At 34.4% G+C, this 18,448-nt stretch overlaps 1 pseudogene; it reads right to left on the minus strand.

Annotated features, from left to right (window-relative positions):
• Nucleotides 1-16,564: 16,564 nt before the first annotated feature.
• On the minus strand, nucleotides 16,565-17,520 carry LOC120587134 (olfactory receptor 4N5-like; annotated as a pseudogene).
• Nucleotides 17,521-18,448: the final 928 nt, after the last annotated feature.

Raw genomic sequence — 18,448 nt, forward strand, 5'->3', positions numbered from 1 at the left:
ATCCAGTTTATTGTAAATTCATCTGAAAACAAAACATGAAATTAGATTTTCTGACTAAACAGTATGTGAATCCAGAGGATTTCTTACACATTGCTGATGAAAGTGTATACTGATATAATCACTTTGGAAATAATTAAGCCTCATCTTGTAAAGTTCAACATTTGCACATTCTATGTCCCAGCAATTCCACTCGCATTTACGCACCCAAGATAAATTCTTGCATATGTATATAAGAAGAAATTTATAATAATGTCCATAAGCAAAAAAATGGAATATTTTCCAGAACCATGACAAATAAAGTACAATTATATATAATGATATAGATGTATCTTAATATAACAATATAACAATGAAAGGAAAAAAGTCCTATATGGATTAACTCAGCATAATTTTTATAAAGTAAAAAGCAATAGAAAATTAGCAGTACAGTTTTCAGGACCTTGTATAAAATGTTAAAACCATGTATGCAGAAAAGATATAAGATATAAGATACAATCTCGTGTGGGAAGGCCAATGGTCAGCATAAAGATGAGCACAGAAGCCATTATATGATATTTTCAATTGTTTAAATCTTGTATCAGGTCATGTTTTCACAAGTACACTTTTATTAGTAAGGAAAGAAAAACAAAATGGGCATGGAAAAATGGTGAGAGTATGTTATAAATCTAAGATTATGATCAATTCAATACTGTGGACCTGAAATAAAATAAAATTTTTTTAAATGACATTTTGTTTTAGGGTTATATGGTAGAAAAGAATTTATTTAAATTTGAAAAAACAAATAATATTTAGCACATTATTGAAAGATATTGATTTTTTCAGTAATGAATAAATAAGTGAATCAGTTTAAAAAAAAATATTAATACTAGTCTTGCCAAAATGACAAATCATTTACACCAACAAAAAAAGTTAACTACAGAGCAGATAAACTAATCAAGGAATCGGTGATTAATGATCAGTGAAAGAATAAATGTTCCAGACATAAAGAAAGGATAAATCATGAGCAAGTGGAAGAAAATTTTTTCTATTCATGAAACTCAAAGCTTTTGTACTCTGTAAGAAATTACTCAAATCTGAAATACTTAGGCACAGTGAAATCTCAGGTTTTGTCTTGACTATCGAATTCTAAAGTGTGTTTGAAAGCCCATTTTGCCAGACATGATCTAAGATTGTAGAATACATAATCTGGGGTTAAGTTTCTGATTCAAAACAAGATGACTTCAGAGAAACTAAAATTTGGGAATCTCTGCATGGACTAAAATGATCCAAAGTCTGTGATTAACTCTAGGAGAGAAACTATGCATCAAGTTACTTGCAGCAAAGATTTTTTTATGTGTTACAAATGAGAAAGTTCCTGGGCCTTGAGCCTATGGCTAGACATTTTTAGAGTTAGGTAAATCCTTCCATTTCCAGCATGTGTATAGAAAGTTACTTCCATTCAGTCTCATGTGCTTTAACCTGAGAAGCCATAATTTTTGAAATATAGTTCTCTCAAACACTATTTGGCTGGTGACTTTCTCTTGTGCTAGCGGAGTAAATATCATATACAAACAGATTGAATTTCTTTTAATCATTGTTTCATAACCATGACAACAATCATACTCATTTTACTGCTTGAAAAGCCAAATCAACAGAAGCTAAATGCCCAAAATAATACAGTTAATAGCGGACTTATTAGAGTTAGTTTCTGGAAGGAATGTTGGTTTAGAGATGAGTTTAGTCTGACTAAGAAGAAATAGGATTTCTATGGATCAAGAAAAAATAATAAAACTCTTCCTAAGAATTAATGTTCTATGAAAAGTTTATTGACATAAGAAGAAATATGAATGGCCAATAGCTGTATGAAGTATATTCTCTGTATCTATAATAATTCTGTTATTGCTCTTGGTGTTAATTGCTTCAGGTTTTCCTCTAATTTAGTCTGGGCTTATCCTCACTTTTGTCTATAATGGAAGTTGATGTTGTTGTTTAAATTCATTAGAGTGAGCTGATATCAAGGATGAAAATAAGAATTAGAAAGTAGTAGAGGTAGAAGAGGCTTTTTTATTTTTTCTACTATGGTCAACAAAAATTTGTTGAATATTTTCTTACTTACCACACACTTACTTTATCACTTCTAGGTGCTTTAAATGAAGAAGAAATAGACTTTAGGTGCTGTAGATTATACCAAAGAAGTAAAAGCCTGTATCTATTTCTCACCTAATACTGCTTTAAAAGTTGCTAACATTATTTTAGTTGAATTACAAAAGCAAAATTTGCTGCTAATGTAATTATATTAATATTCATATTAATAATACGATTATGATTAGTTTTAAGCATGTCCTAGGTGGGAGAGATAAATCTCCAGATTCAATAATACAAGTGTAAAATCAAATAACTTAAAGCATAACTCACTAAAGATAATCAAAACTTAAGAAAATAAAAAAGAAAAAGAAAATAAGAAAATGAGACAATTTACATTTTGCCTTTTGAGCTGGGTCATGTGAAAATTAAGTCTCTCTGTCTCTCTGAATACATCCCATGTGCTAGAAACTAGCATTCACACTGTCTAACTTAATCATCATAATAAACCATGAACTACATTTTAGTATTCTGAGGCTGTAACCTCATTTCAGCGTGTAGCCTGTTCGAAGTCTCAGAGCTGAGAAACAGTGTGACTGGGGTGCACACCCAATGTAATCTGACTCCGGTTCCTCTGTGGTACTATTCTGCACCTCATGCTGGTCGGTTCCAAGACTGTAATTCAATTTCAATGGTAACTGCTGACTGTTATAGCTTTTAAGAAAATTTCCTTCATGTTTTCTATTAGGTTTCTTTCCAAGCTAAATTATTAATAATCATTTTTCTCCAAGTTTGGAAATTTCTGCTAATTATAGTTATATATCTGTGCCTGGAACAGTCTCTTAATCCGGAAAAACTGTAGATTTTGATGATTGTGGCCCTGTGAATATAAATACTTCCTTAGCCAGGACATTTAGGGCACTGTGAGACTATATAAAAAAGCATATCTTTTGATGCTGTGGGAAGTCCCAAGATGTAGCTGGAGGAAGAAATCCTTGATATTTCTGCAATCCATGCAGCAATTCCAAACCATCCCAATTAGTAGTAGGAAAACATGGTATTAAAACTATATCTTAAATTTGATAGAGGAAGGGAATTAAAGGAGAAGTTAAGAAATTTACAGAGTATAGATTGTATCTTCTTACCAGAAAAACCCCATTTTTGACCTTTTTTTCCTCCAAGGATAAAGCATTGTCCATATTCTAGCTAGAATTTGAAATAAAATCATATTGCAGCAAACCACACCATTTTCGTTGGTTTCCAGTGTTCATGGGAGAGCGTGAGGCATATATTCGTCATAGAGAGTAGCCTCTGGGGTAGAAAACTTTTAACCAAGCCATACTATGTTCCTTTGGGACCTTTTAATTTCTGAGTTTCTCTAAATTGAGGCTGTCACCTGAAAGTATGCCTTTTGTCTAAGACAGAACTGGTGAGTACAATTATGTAAGTGGTAATGATGGAAATTAAGCACAGTTTTAAGACACTTCTTCAGTTAACTTTTTAAAAAAGAAAACCTATTTCAGAACTAAGTTGTCATTTCTAGTCCCAGTAGAAGCCAGGATGACTTGCGTAACTAGATAGGGGATGACTGGCAGAGGGAGATGAGCTAGTCACTGATGTACTCCAACTGTGCCTACGACAGAGCATCTTGCCTTGAACTGCTCATTTTTTAGGATTTTAATGGAGAGTAGAAAAATATTTTAAAGTCTTAAAAATTTCTGTGATTACTCGAGCAATGTTTTAGATTTAAGATCTAGTAAAAAGCAACATTATTAATATTTTTCTAAATAATAAAACAATAATGGAAACCTACCTTTTATTTGTAATATTTATGAAGTATTCTGTAAATTCAGTTTTAATCAAGATTCCAACACTTAACACGTTTAAGAAGAAAATATAATAGTCTGCCTCTATCTGCCCTTTCCTATTACCTTTTTTTTCACCAGAAAAAAATAATTTGTCTACATTTTGGTGGTTATTGCTTCAGTTTCCTTTCAATGCAATTACATCATTACATGTGCACATATCTGCATATGTATTTGAAGGAGTCTTGTTTACTTTTGAATATATAGGATATGGAAAAGTACTTTAAATTCCAAACTACTTAAAATCAATTAATGCTTTAATATCTTTCATTCCGTGGTTTAGAGAAATAAAGAAAAATTTAGAGAAATTTTATTTAAAATGTACCTTCTTTATTTGTTCAAAAGTAAAGATACATTTTTAGTGTTCTCTTCATACGTTAAGAATGGATGCTTGGGATTTGGAACGCAAATGTGGAAGGACAATGAGGTACAAGGATAGGATTATTGGTCTTGACAGTAACTGTGTGTGTAATCAGTGATGCGATTTCACTAGTCAACTTGGCTGATGATCAGGCAAAGGAAGGTCCTGTGTCTTGAGACATAGCCTAGAAACATCTCTACATTAAAGTATAATTGATTATGTTTACAGAATGGAAACCATAGATAAATGAATAAATAATATATTTTTATTCAGGTTCCATTGTTTAACTGTTCTAGACAGTATGGGGAATACAAACATATTTAAATGTGGCAACGCAGTAAAATAACCTTGAATATGGAGGGAGACAGAGTCATAAACCTTCACCTCAACTTCACATAGCTCATCAAGGAAGAGTAGCTATGATGCAGCAGATCTCCAGGATGACTTTCTGTTGTTCATTTCCTTCTCTTTTAATTGTTAGAGACTTTTGCTAAACAGACATCTGACTAGATCTGAGTTATGAGAGACTCTGGACAAGTTCCAAACATTTATCTAAACTTCATAGTTACTGTCCCTCTATCTGGAACAATTTATGTATGTATTCTAGGGAGTATCTCATGGTCATATTGATAAACTCACTTAACAGAAGTTGTAATCATTCATCAATTGACACCAGATGTAGTCTCAAAAGATTCATTCTGATTTGAAATGAAGACTCACTTTGCTCATCCCGGATGTGAACATGTTACTTCTGGGATTATATTGTAATTGTACATCATCATCCTGAGACTTGTGTCAACATTCACAGCTGAATGGGGAGGTCTTGGAATGCTGCCTGGCCAGTGGACCAGCACAATGCATGAAGCTGAGGATGACAACTTAAATAATTGCCTCATAGGGGCAAGCAAAGTAAACCACAGCATAAGCTGAGATATGAGAGTTAAAATACATGCACACAATCCAATGACTCAAAACTTGAACTAGTTCCACTGAGGTTTATATTATTCATTAATGTTCAAGGTAGTAAAAAGACCTGAAGTTTAGGTAATTATGAATGGAAATGAGTTGTTGCCAACTCAAAAATGCTTACATATGTGTATACCATAGGGGTTGTTAGTAATTGGTTGAGAAAGAGAGGTCAACATTCATGGCTCAAACCAGGATGATGGATTATGTTACAAAGGGCTACTCTAAAACCACTGACTAAATAAGAATTGTAATTTGGGGTTAGGTAATTATTGCACACAAAAAAATTTCCTTGTATATTAATAGATTTATAATTTAATTTTTTATTAAAATTATTGGGGTGACATTGGCTAATAAAATTAAATAGTATATGATTCAACAATATGTCATATGTATATTTCATTGTGTGTTCACCACCCAAGGTTAAATTTTTTTCCGTCACCAAATGTTTGACCCTCTTTATGTACCTTTATGTACCTCCACCCTCCCCCTCTTCTCTCTGGTAACCACTAATCCACTGTCCATGTCCATGAGAGGCAGAGTTTTTGAATGTTGTCCTGGATCTATTCCCAGACTGATGGTGTAAAATGTAATTGGCTAGTGGCATTGAGATCCTTTTGTCAGCAGATTGCTCATAATCTTCAAAGTTTTTTGACCACCGAACTAAAGATGGCCTCCATAAGGTAATAAGGGAGCAATTAAAAATTTTATTCTTTTATTTTGCTTCATTTTTTTTATATCAGCTTCTTGTCTGAATGAAAACTAGATATTATTAAGACAACTTAAACTGGGTCTAAGTTCTTTTCCTCACCAATATTTGAAAAAGATCATCTTTTTTCATTTATTTGTTTTTGATTTTTGGTCATGACTAAGGCACATGGTCAAGGAGATTAAGAATCTCTATGGCTTTAAAATTGTACTCACATACTCTTGCAAATTCTAGTCAATGAAGCTCCTAAACAATTATAATGAGAAGAAAAGATAGAAAACCTAAGCCTGATTAACACAATTTTAAATAAGATCAAGACATCTATGAGCTAAAAATTTTTATGCATGGGTAATGAGGTGGGAACAATTAAATGATGGAGTATTGGATGTACGCTTCTTCCTACATTTCAACAGTACTATTTTGCTGATCTCTTCTTAGATGCTTTAGAGATGACAATTTCTATGTCATTAAGGACCATTTTACTTCTACCTTCAACTTCTTTCCAGGAACTTATGAAACCTTGGGATGTATAAAGTTATGATTTCTTCAACCTGCTGATTTCAAAGCAAAGTTTTCTTTGATGAGATGCCACCTGCTTGGTGTGCTTTATCTTCCTTCTGGCAGTCTGCTCAGGGAAGAAACTGACATAAGACTCTATCTTAGAGGAGCTGATTGATATAATCACATACGACACAGATTCTTTATCTTAAAGAATGTAATATTAGGTTTGTATGTCAAGATTAGTAAATAAAACATTGAACAGCAAAAGTTAGTATACCACTGAAGGTTACAAAATTCAGAGAATTAAAGGATCACTGTGGACAGGAGAGATTGGTGAAAGTGACATGAAGATACCAAATTTTATAGAATAATAGGTAGACTCTACAAAGAAATAGGGGTAAAGAAATGAAATTTCAAAGAGCAGGAACCCCTATTGCATAGTGCATGAAAAAGGATAGTGAGTTGTGTGAACTAAAGAGCCCATTCTCTGAAGCCAGGCAGATGCACTCTGAAACTTGGCTCTATCACTTCTAAACTATGGAAACTCAGTCAAGTTAAAGACTCTGGGCTTCGTATATTCTAGTATCTAAAATGGATTTCTTGTATTATATTAGTATTGATGTTTTAATTTATTGGGGTTTTTTTTGTACTATTCTTAACAGTAGCCGAGCAAAGTAGCTCAAATAAACAAAAAAATGCATAATCTACAAAATGTTAATAGTGTACCAGATTTAGTTTACACATTTCACCAGATATATACTCTTGCCCTCTTTCTAGCTGGAGCAACCATAACAATAATGGCCTTTGCCTCTACCACATGGCCAAGTGCCCAATGTGGTTGCTTCTATAGGTCCCTCATGTTTCTCTCAGGCATCATAAAACATTGTGTTGTCTCCCACCGGCACTTCACCTTAGGCTTCCCATGTCTGGGCTCCTATCTAATTTCAGTTTTCTTCTCCTAAAGAAGAGTTTGAGTGAAGGACTTGTGTGTAGGTAGTTTATGTGAGAAGGGGATCTCTCGAAGTAGGAGAGAGGGAGCAAAGGAGATGATAAAAAGGAGGAAAAACCAATATAAATGTACATTTGAGAGCATATGTCATTTGCCCACAATGTGCAAGATAGAAGTCTACTAATGGAACACTAGAATGACTAAACAATAGAGTAGAATTTAGAATTTCAGGGAGAACCAGATAGCAAACTAATACTTCTGTAAATAAATAAATTAATTAAAACTATAAATAACTTTTGTGGAAGAAATGAATAAAGTGTGCCGTGAGAGAGTTATAGTGAACAATTTGGGTTCTCACCTAGAGAAAAAAGCCTCCTAATAAGTAAGATCTAAGGTCTTTGTCAAGTACACATAGATGGAGAACAAGTGGAATTTTAAAATAATAGTAGCTAATATACATAGTCTTATTGTATTCACATGTGATTTATCACAAAGATAATTTTATTTTTAGTTGAGTATAAATAATTTACCCAGGATCACAAAGTTGTTAAGTGGTAGACCTAGGATTCAAACTCAGCCTGACGCAAAAAATCTGTGTTCCTAGACACTACACTGTGAAAGATGTTAAAAAAATAGAAGACACTAGTGGAACAAAGAACATTATGTGGAATTGTGCTAGGGGATCCATTGACAGTTGCCTTATTAGCCTTTGCTCTATTCATTCAACGAATAGCAAGAAAACTGTGTGTGTGTATGTATGTGCATGCGCGCATGCGCTTGCATGCTTGCATCTCACAAACAAGAGCCAAGTGCAATGAGAATTTAAAAAATGCTGCTAAGGATATTTATAATCCATCCATTTAAAGTCCAATCCCCATATATGTCTACAAGGCCCTACATGACCTGTTCTTTTTTATTCTTTTGACTGAGTTATTACTATTCTGGGCTTCATTTACTTTATCTACCTCAAATCCTTTGAACATGTTAGGCATGCTTGTGCCTCATGGCATTTGCAGTAGTTGTCCTTCTAACTGGGACATAATTCTCCTAGTTGTCCTTATGTGTAGTTCCCTCATTTCCTTCAAGTCTTTGTTCAATATGACAAAGACTTGAAGGAAATGAGGGAACTACACATAAGGACAACTAGGAGAATTATTTAAAATTCTCAAAGATGCCTTCCCTATGCTGAACATTCAACTTATCACTGTAACCAGCCTGATCCTAAGTACTCACCACCAATCTTATTCTGCTTTACTCTTTTTCTTCCACTGCATTGATTAGTTTCTAAGAAAGAATGGGCTTATTTGTTCTGTTTATTGATACTGCATATTGAGTATTTCCTGTCTTTCCTTACTAGATCCTCAAAGGCATGAGTATTTATTTTACTTTTTAATTTATCTCCAGTAATCTGAGCAGTAAAAGATGATGTGTAATATGCAATTGATATCGGTGAAACTAACAAACAATGACTGCACAATATATTTTGAGTAAATACATGTCATCAAATATATATCTTTGATGTGTCATATCGATATTTCTTAGTCTGACACATTGATTTCTGGGTGTGAAATAGACTACAGGAACATCCTCAAGATCATTTGATACCATTTGGTGGCACTCGAGGCACGACTGAATATTTGCAGACATGCGATTTTGGTAATAAGTAAGCTCTTTGTGTGTGAGGGTGGAAAAGGTTGATATCAATCAGTTCTGAAAGTGATGATCTTAGCCAACCAGAGAAATGTAATGTTAAATCATCACTTGAAGAACATGTAAATATTATATTTTATTCAGCCAGGTGGATTTCTTGTTAGTGTGAAAATGAGATATACCTCCACAACAGAGGGTTAGTGAGAAAGCATTAAAATATAATGAATACAAGTTCTGTGCAAAAATAGCTTACTAAGTCGTTGTAGGGGGGAAAACCTATTCAACAGAGTACCATTAACAAAGTTGGATATAATTTTACAAGAAATTTTATCGACTGCATATTAGAAGTGGTAAGGAATGAGAATGTCTTAAAATCAGGTTTATTTCAAGGCACAATATGAAGCAAGACAAAATGCATCTAAAGAGACAAAGTAACCATTAAAACCAGACTCAGATATGATACGTTTTGTATATGTTTCATCCTTTTTTAACATTTTTTTATTTTTTGCCTTTTTGGATACTTGAGTGTTATTTTATATTATTTCTTTATATTTATTACTTATTTAAACGTATTCATATTAATAATATTGGCTTGTTAGCTTTTTTAGTGGTTGTTTTAGAGTTATAAATATATACTTTACATTTTAACTTATCACAGTCTAACTTCTGCATTATATCTTTCTAGGTATCATATAAGAAAGTTACAACAGTAAACTTCCTTTTACCTCCTCTCAGCTCTTGTGTTTGTGTTGTTTTATATGTAATGTCTCATTATATCAAGATAATAAATTTAATAGTATATTGTTGTTACTTTTACTTTGCAAAGTTACTTACCTTTTAAAGAGATTTATATAATTTTTTTTTTTATTCTCTTCATGTTTCATTGTGCATACAACAGTTCTTTGAATGATATTTTATTCAAGGTCATTTCATTGTAATGTTGATGAGGAAAAAAATAGATTCTTGGACGGACCACTGTCTGTGTGGAGCTAACACATTCACCTCATGTCCACATGGGTTTTCTCTGGGTACTCTGGTTCATTCCACATCTCATAGATGTGTATGTTGGGTTAATTGGCATGTCTAAATTGTGCCAGCATGAGTGAGTGTGGATGTGTGGATGTGAGTGTGCCCTGTGAAGGATGGTTGTGCGCTGAACTACCCAGATAGGCTCCAGCTACCTATAACCCTGAACTGGAATAAGCAGGCTGTAAAACAATTATCTTACTTACTTTTATTAATCTTTCTTAAGCATATGTATAACTCACATTTATTTCAGTGTTTAATATTAGAGGTATTTTGGGTCTTTGTTTAAAAGGTTGGTGATGTTACTGTGACAAGAAGTACATCATAGGAACTTAACTCTTATTTATATCAATTACCTCATGGTAAAACTAGTTTTATTATGGGTCATTTCCCTTAAAGTCCCACTTTTCAGAACCTATCCACGTCATAAGTGAGGACTTACTGTAGTTCTATTGCTATATCTTTAAGTTCACTAATTGTTTCTTCTGCACTGCAATGTCATCTCTATAATTAATACCATAGAATATGTTTTTCATTCAAAAATAGAATAGTTTAATTCCATATTTCAGTTTGGATTTCTATTTTATCTTCCGTGACTCTGCTTAACCATTGTCTAGCAGCAGTACTACCTCTTCTCATGATCAAGGTAAATTAGTCTTTACAAGATGGTGGCACTTTCCTTTGCTTTCAAGTCTTTTGGAAAGAAAAACATGCAACGATTAAGTGGCAGTGATAGCTTGGCCTAATAACCTAATTAAAACAGAGATTGTTGTATTAGATAACATATATACTGCAGATAAGAAACCACCATTAAAAATAAAAACTCATATAGATTAAAAATAAAAGAATAGAAAAATAAAAACTATGCTAATATGTTACTATTTACACTGTGGTGTGTTAATTTATAATTGCCGCTATAAAAAATTACCACAAACTTAGTGACTTAAACTTAGTGACTTAAAATAGCAAATATTTATCATCTTACAATTCCTTACATCAGAAATCTGATGCAGAGCTCATTGGGCTAAACTTATAGTGTCGGCAGAGTTATATTTCTTTCTGGAAGCTCTAGGAGAGAAGCCATTTACTTGCCTTTGGAATTAAACTGAAAGAACATAGAAAGAGTGGAAGAAATATAAATAAATAGAAATATCTCACAAGAAAGCAAATTTTAACACAGCCATATCAATAATAATCCTATTAAATGAAAATATTTCATTTTTTACAGCTATTATCATGTACATATGTATATATATATATATGACAAACCCACAAGACATCATACTATTTTTTATACAGTCGATATTCAGTATATACTTATTTATATCTATCAACATATTTAACAATTTACTTGTTCTTGTTTTATATTCCTTCTTTCAAATTAGTGTTTCCCTCCAGGATTATTTTCTCTTACCTGAAGAAGAGCTATTAATTATTTAGTGTAACTTCTTAGGCAACAGATTCATTTATTTTTGTGTTTCTGAAATGTCTTTATTTTACCTTCATTTAAAGACTGTGTTCTAATTTCATATAGACTTTTAGGTTGGTATTATTTTCTTTCAGCACATTAAATATGTCACTCCATTGTCCTCTGGCTTCCACATTTCTGTTAAAAAAATGCTGTCAGTCCTATGGTTGTTCCTTTCAAATCAACACGTGCTTCCTCACCCCAGATGCTTCTAAGATTTTCTCTTTATATCTTATTTTTATCTTTCTTACATAGATGTGTTTGGGTCTTTTACTGGTCTTTATTCTGTTGTGGTACACAGAGTTTTTGTATATGTGGACTGATGTCTTTTATTAGTTTGTAAACCTTTTTGGGAACTATCTCTTCAAATATTGCATTTCTCCCATTCCCCTTTTCCCTATGCTACTTGGACTTCAATCACAAATCTGTTAGACATTTTCATTCAACCTCACCTATCTCTAATGTCCTTTTCTATATTTTCCATTCTTCCCTATTTGCATTTCAATTTAAGTATTATCTATTGAGTTGAACTCCAGTTCACTCTTTAGTCTTCTCCAGTGTTTCATCTGATTTTATATCCATCTAATAAATTATGATTTTAGATTTTTTCAATTCTAGAATTCTCATTTAATTTTTTTAAGTGGATTCCAATTCTCTGTTAAAATCCTCTACTTTTCAAAGCCTATTTACTACGTTTTTTCTTCTATTATTTTGAACATACTAATCACTATAATTACAATGTTATTTTTATTTATTTTCATAGTCTGGATAATCTCTGCTTGTATTTTAGTTATCTATCTTTTTTTCCTCTTATTTTTTGATAAAATATTTCTATCTTTAGGTATTTCTATTGATTTTCCTTTAAATTATAATTATTTTTATTAAAAATTTTAAATTGTATAGGCTTCCTCAAAATAAGGTTCATCCATCTTACTATTAGATTAATATATAGGTTAATTACATGAATCCAATGTGTCTCATTGGGAGCAAATTTGCCCTCTATAGGGCATTAGGCAAAATGTAGGGTACTTTTGTTTTTTTACAACTGAGATTAGACTGGCACCTAGTAAGAAGAAGCTAGGAATGAGGCTAAACCATCTATAGTACACAAGAACTCTCCCCTCCCTACCCCTTTGACACAACAAAGAATTATATGGCTACAAATGTTTATAACACCAAGGTTGAGAAACCCTATCTTAATCCAAACAGGCGTTATGTTGGTTTTAAGTTGAGCCTTCATAAGACTCAGTCTAGGGAGGAAAAAAAAAAATGACGTAGATGATAGAGGCTCTGTTCATTCCTCTGGCGACCAAATCAAAGTTGTGACAGAAACAAGGAGCAGCAGCAAGGAAAATTTGCCTGGGATGAACAAGCCATATGACTAGGGAGAAATCCAAGAAAGCACTCTGCAATGGCAGAAGGTAGAATGGGGTGAGGATGCAGGGCTACTTGGACTAGAGAAGCTGAGTAGCTCTGGTGCTCACGCTGAGCAACAGTGCTGATTCATCTGTGCACAAGGCACACCAGGGACTTACAGGGAGACATTGTTGGAGTGAGGGCTGAGGCAAGACTGGCTGGCTACAAAAGTGCCTGTGGTATCCATTGTTCCCTGTTGAGTCCTCCCCACTGCCAGTGCACCAGACACAGCGCAGTCATAGCTGTGATGTCATCAAACTGGATAACAGAGGTCGCTCTGCCCAGAGGATTCCCTGAAACCTCATCTCCCCCAACTCATGGCCCCACCCAAGCCACATCCAGGTATATCTTCAGCCAGTCAGGTGTTCATTGCTGAGCAGCACCTAGCCTCACACTGGAGGCAGCTGGCCTCGGTTTCTGGTGTGGCCTTTTGAGGTGACTATAAGCACAGCATCTGTGGATCGCTTGCTGAATCTTAACAGGTGGCTCAAAAGGGGTAGAGGCTTGGGCTAAATTTGGCCTGCAGCTGAATCCCTCTCTGGACTGTACCACTGGACACCTACTTCTCAAATCCATACTAATAAGACTGGGAGACTTAGGAGCTTTGCTTAGTACACAGAAACAGACATAGAATGGCAGCTAAAATGGGAAGACGAAGAAGTGGAAGCCATATGAGAGAACAGAACAGAGATCCAGATATAATGGAGTCAAGTAATCTAACAGATGCAGAGTTCAAAACACTGGTTATAAAGATGCCAAATGAACTTTTGGGAAGTGTAGAGAACTTCAATAAAGAGATAAGAACAACAAAAAAAAACCCATAAAAATGGAAATGGAAATTATAAAAGGGAACAAGTCTGAAATGAATAACATATTATCTGAGATGAGAAGTATATTAAATGGCATAAACAAAGAAATAAACAAAGTGAATAAAGAAGAGGATCAAATGCCTTATCCAGAGGACAAGAAAGCCAAGAACACACAATCAGAATAGTAAGAGATAAGATGCCAAGACTCTAATGATAATTAAGGAGAATATGGGACACTATTAAGGGTCCAAATATCCATCTGATCGGTGTAACTGAAGAAAATCAAGATGTTGAACAGCTGTTTGAAGGAATAATGATGGAAAGTTTTCCTAATCTGGTGAAGGAAATGGACATAAAACCCTAGGAAGCTCAGAGAATTCCAAAAACCAGGGATCCAAAGAGGCCCACACCAAGACACATCATAATTAAAATGCCGCAGTTTAAATACAAAGAAAGAATATTAAAAGCAGCAAGTGAAAAACAGTTACTTATAAGAGAACACACATAAGACTGGCAGCTAATTTCTCAAAAGAAACTATGAAGAACAAAAGGGCATGGCAAAAAATATTTGACAGGATGAAGACCCAGGATCTACAACCAAGAACAATTTATCCAGCAAAGCTATCATTTAGAGTTGAAGGAAAGATAAAGAGCTTCCCAGACAAAAATTAGCTAAAGGAATTTATTATCACTAAGCCAGTATTAAAGGAAATGTTGGAGAGACTTCTTTAAGAAGAAAAAACATGTATCAAAAACAAGAATAAAGCACGGTAACAACTACATTCCTATCAACAAATACCTCAAATGGAAAAGAATTAATGCTCTAACCAAAAGATAGAGTGGCTGAATGGATAAGAAAACAAGATCCCTACATATGCTGCCTACAAAGAGACTCACTTCAGATTAAAAGACACACACAGACTAAAAAGAAGAGGATGGAAAAAGATATTGCTCTGATGGACCTAGGAGGTATTTAAGTCACACAGAGAATGATAAACACTATATGATTTCACTTATATGAGGAATCTAAGGAATAAAAAGAACAAATTAATAAAAAACAGACTCACAAATATAGTGGACAATTTGGTGATGGAAAGAGGGGCAGGAGGTTTGGGGGCTGGAAGATTGGGGAGAAGGGTTAAAGAAGTACAAATTAGTAGCTGATGGATGGCCACAGGAATGGGGAACACAGCATAGAGAATGCAGTTAGCATTAATATATTAGCTGGGTGGAGGGCAGAAGAGGGAGGGAGCAGCTGCGGTGATCATTTTACGAACTACATAGATGTATAACCAATGTATTGTATACTTGAATCTAATTTTTTTTTAAAAAAGCCTCTGTCTATCTCTGGTTCGTCCATAGACCTCCAGGATTAAAATTCAACGTGACGTCCTGATGTATTCTCAGGACTTCTGATTTACTTACGTAAAATTTAAATTTAAAGATCTGGAAGTGAGCATAGAGACAACAGAACATAAGCCTTCCATTTTGTGTGGGGATATCTAGTAGTATTAGAGTGGCTCTGGAGTATTTTCCTGATGATAGGCCATGTTTCAAGTGCTGTGATCTTGGAACCAGCAGTCAAAAAATGACTTCTCTATTCCTGAGCTCCATCATTGCTTGAGGACAGTAATTCCCTATATACACCGATTTTTTTGTAATGTTTTGGGATTTATTACTGGTTGCCACACCAAAGGCTACTCTTACAGACCTTTCCATGATTTTATAAACACCTAATGCCTTATATTACACTCATAAAAAAAAAAATAACCAGAGTGGTTTAGTTATCTATAACTAAATAATGACTGACACATCAAATATTTATCATCATTGCATTCAGGGTGATAAGATTTTTGAATACACTAACTTTCTAAGATTAAAAAAAGACAATTAGGAACAAGCACAAAAGTCTCCAAAACTTTAAAATACAAAGTTGAATCATTTCATGACAATTTTCCATGGAACAGAACAGCTTTCTTTTCCTCCCTCTACCAAATTGGAAAAAAATAACAATGTCTTTAAGTGTTTATAAAAAATATTTAACAGCACGATACTTTCTACTAAATGATATTTTACTAAATGATATTTTATTCAGAATCTTGAGTATCGTGCTTTAAGTCAAATAAAAAACATTAGATAGTTATTCTTGTTTAAGTGACCTCCCTTTTATGACCTCCCTTTGAAATTTGAATAAATTGAACTTCTTATCACTTAAAATACAAGATTTACCCATACCAACTGTACAATTTCAATTCCTGCCACTTTCACACTCAACTATGCTACAGATATTCCATTCCTCTTTACGGTCTTCAGATGTACCAAGCTCATAGATCTTTGTGTCTCTGTATCAGTCATCCTCTCTGCCTAGAATTTTATGTCACCAGTTAATTATTTGGTGGATTATTCAAGTCATCTGGTTATCAGCTAAACACCACCCAGCAAGACCTCACCTAACAATAAAAAAAAGTAACTATATCTTCCAGTCAAACTCTACAATAACATTAGTTTGTTTTGTATCAGAGGAATATCTTTCAGATATTGTGATGTTTTCTTTTTCAGTTTAATAATTTAGCCTGTCTTTATCCATTTGAATGTAACCCCAGGAGATCTGGAATCTTACCAGTCTCATTTACACACCTAGAATGGTACCTAAAACTTGGATGGATTTAATAAATATAGTATTTGCTAAAGGACTGTCTGACTCAGTGCATTAATGAATAAATAATTAAAACAATTCCAACTGAACATTCTCCTTTCTTGCTTTTCTCATTCTTCTATTTAATTCAGCAAACCATGGGCCGACTCAATAACCTCCTCATTGATGTTTTCATTGCCTAGTTGCGAAGTCTATAAATCACAGAATTCAATAAAGGAAAGATCACTGTGTGAAAAAGAGAAACCAATTTGTCATCTGGGAAAGCTCTGAAGGGGCGAGTGTAAATGAAGATGGCAGGTCCAAATGAGAAACACAATGATAATGTGTGTAGTGCATGTGGAGAGAGCCTTGTTCTTGCCTTCAGAGGACTGCCTCTTTATATGGCAGAAGATGACCGCATAGGAGGCCAGAAGCCCAAAGAAGCACAGGAGGGTGAGCAGTCCACTGATAGAGACCATCAGGAGCTCCACTACAAAATGTCTGTGCAGGCCAGTCTGATGACCTGTGGCACATCACAGAAGAAGTTATCCAGCTGGTTTGGGCCAGAGAAGGGCAAGCAGAGAATAAGGACCACTTGTACAATGGAATGAGCAAAGCTCCCAAGCCACAGAGCCAACAGCAAGGCATAGCAGGCTCTAGGGTTCATGACAGCTGAATAGCGGAAAGGACGACGTATGGCGATGTAGCGGTCCGAGGCCATCACAACAAGCGGGAACATCTCTCCTACCCCAAGGAAGTGCAAGAAAAAGAGCTGAGTGATGCAGCCCCTGTAGGAGATTACCTTCTTCTCAGAGAGGAAGTCCACCTGCATCCTGGGAGCCACAATGAAGGAGAAGGATGCATCCAGGAAGGCCAGGTTGCCCAGAAAGAAGTATAGAGGTGCTGTGAGGCCAGGGTCTGAAACAATGGTGAGGATGATGAGGAAATTTCCAGGGAGGATGACGAGGTTGAATATTAAGACTAGCACAAAGACCAAAAGCTGAGCATCTTGAGACTTGGTCAGACCAAGGAGGATGAATTCTGTCACCACTGTGCTGCTCTTTCTCTCCATCAGTCTCAGTCTGCAGAATAACAACAAGCAAAAATATTATCTGTTATACTATTTTGTAGAATATATGCAGACAACAAGTAAAAAAGATTTAAGACTTTCATTTATTGCATAATTCTTCTCCAGATAAAAACATTTGTGACACCTAACATTCTCTAGCTGAAAACAACTTACACCTCATAACTCTCTTGTTTTGAGTTAACTTTTCTGCTCTTCATTTTCCCAATTCCTCTAAGACACTGTTCTTATTGCTGTACTGTTATTCCCATTTAAGTGCTTCTATAGAATTATGCTCCTGTAGGACTCTGGGCTACTTTGCTTGAGGTATATTAGAAATTTCCTGATTAAAACAAAACTTAACCATTATCAAAATTGTCAGTTTTTGTTTCATTTGATTTTTGTTGTTGAAGTTGTTAGTGGTGGTGCACTTTCTCTAATGCTTAGATTAGTTGCTGGATTTTGGTCCCTTCTCTTCATTTCCACAGAGCAAAGTGCTTTTGCAGGTGCTTCTTTACTTCATCGCATGTAGAATACCTAGCTTCTGGCTGGTAGCAATATGCCTTGTTTTCTGAATTTGTACCTTCTTAGTTCCCATTACATTGTTCTGCTTTGGCCCCCTCATGCACTTTTACTCCACACTGGTCATTAGGATCTCAAGCAAGAGACCTACATTTCACATAACTTAGAGTTATTGCCCCAGTACACCCCTCTTTCTGTTTCAATCCTGCTTCTGAAATATTAATTCCTACCATTCTAGTCTTATTCGCTTACCATATATTCATATCCTACTTCTTCCTCAGATCTCCTAATGATAGCCAAATAATATTCTTCCCAGAAAAGTTTTAATCTAATATAAAATTTATGAGAATATATAAAATATTTGACTATCTCAACTAATAAAATCAAAGCATACTAGAGCTGGAATTAACTATATAGAACATATAGAAATATAGTAATCAAACA

Source organism: Pteropus medius, unplaced genomic scaffold (genome assembly GCF_902729225.1).
Source record: "Pteropus medius unplaced genomic scaffold, Ma_sr-lr_union100, whole genome shotgun sequence".
Classification (NCBI taxonomy): domain Eukaryota; kingdom Metazoa; phylum Chordata; class Mammalia; order Chiroptera; family Pteropodidae; genus Pteropus; species Pteropus medius.